The following is a 1,916-nucleotide window of genomic DNA, read 5'->3' on the forward strand; positions in this document are numbered from 1 at the left end:
CACGTACAGCACAAAAGCGTGCAAGCCGACCTCGTCTGTTGACTGACAAACCGCCGACAGTTGAAGAGGGTTCTTTTGTGCAATAGTCAGACATCTATCCAGACGATCACACAAGAATTCTAAACTGCATCAGGATCCATTGCAAGTACTACAACAGGCGGGAGATGATAAAACTTGGATTTCATGGTCGAGCGGCTGTTCATAAGCCACACATCACGTCGGTAAATGCCAAACGACGCCTAGCTTGGTGCAAGGAACGTGAACACTGGACGATTGACCAGTGGGAAAACGTTGTGTGGAGCGACGAATCACGGTACACAATGTGGCGATCCGATGGTAGGGTATGGGTATGGCGAATGCCCGGTGAACGTAATCTGCCAGCGTGTGTATGCCAACATTAAAATTTGGAGGAGCTGCTGTTATGGTGTGGTCGTATTTTTCATGGAGGGGGCTTACACACCATGTTTAGCGTGACACCCATCACGGGCCTACATTGATTTAAGCACTTTCTTGCTTCCCACTGTTGAAGTGCAATTCGGGGATGGCGATTGCATCTTTCAACACGATCGAGCACCTGTTCGTAATGCACGGCCTGTGGCGGAGTGGTTACCCAACATTCCTGTAATGGACTGGCCTGCACAGAGTCCTGACCTGAATCCTATTGAACACGTTTGGGTTGTTTTGGAACGCCGACTTCGTGCCAGGCTTCACCGACCGACATTGATACCTCTCCTGAGAGCAGCACTCCGTGAAGAATGGGTTGCTATTCCCCAAGAAACCTTGCAGCACCTTATTGAACGTACGCCTGCGAGAGTGGAAGCTGTCACCAAGGCTAAAGGTGGGCCAACAACATATTGAATTCCAGCATTACCGATGGAGGGCGCCACGAACTAGTAACTTTCAGCCCGGTATCCGGATACTTCTGATCACATAGTGTATCTGTGAACCTATTTCACATGCTCAAATGCCTTCCGGAAATCTAGAAATGCGGAATCTGCCTGTTGCCCTTCATCCATAGTTCACACATCACGTCAGAAAAGGACAAGCTGAGTTTCGTACGAGCAATGCCTTCTAAAACCATGCTGATTGGTGGACATAAGCTTCTCAGTCTCAAAGTTTATTATATTCAAACTGAGAACATGGTCAATGATTCTGCAGCAAACAGAAGTTAGGGACATTTCTTTGTAGTTTTGCGGGCACTTTCTTTTACGCTTCTTATTTACTGGAGTCACCTGCGTCTTTTTCTAGTCGCTTGGAAATTTGTTGTGGGCGAGAGATTCGCGACAAATGCCGTAGAGTACTCTTTGTAAAATCGAACTGGCATTCCATCCGGACCTTGTTTGCTTCCAAACCTTTCAGTTATTTCTCTATGCCAGGGATGCTTACTACTATGTCGTCCACACAGGAGTCTGTCCGATGGTCAGATAACGGTATGCCAGTATGACGTTTGTAGCTTACTGTCAGTGTAAGTCCTTCCGTAATCTATGAGCTCATTTAATTGTTGCAACTTCTCTTCCCTATAACTGCTTTAGCGATCAGGAAATAGTTGTTCAGAAAAGTATTCGAAACGTTGCCTCGTTTCCGAGTTAATTAACGTTGAAGTTGGCCAATAATGCCGTTGCTGGCGAAAATTCAAGCAGCCCGCCAGATACAATTAGTGTCAGTTGTTCTCATGGAGTAGATGACAGCGCACTAGACCGCTCAGCGTTTGGCTCGGGTTCGATCCTTACTACTCTCCCACGTCCAGTTTTTGTATCACTCTCTTCTTCAGTGTTAGGAAACCAATGGAACCAAGCGTTTGGCGGCACCGTCAATGGCGGGCCGCTCCAAGTTGCGAGCACAACCGCCTGATTGGCTAACTTCAGGCCTAGTTAACTCCGAAACAGAGTAACGTATCGATCTTTTTTCTTAACAAT

This window comes from Schistocerca gregaria, chromosome X, assembly GCF_023897955.1.
Source record: "Schistocerca gregaria isolate iqSchGreg1 chromosome X, iqSchGreg1.2, whole genome shotgun sequence".
Classification (NCBI taxonomy): domain Eukaryota; kingdom Metazoa; phylum Arthropoda; class Insecta; order Orthoptera; family Acrididae; genus Schistocerca; species Schistocerca gregaria.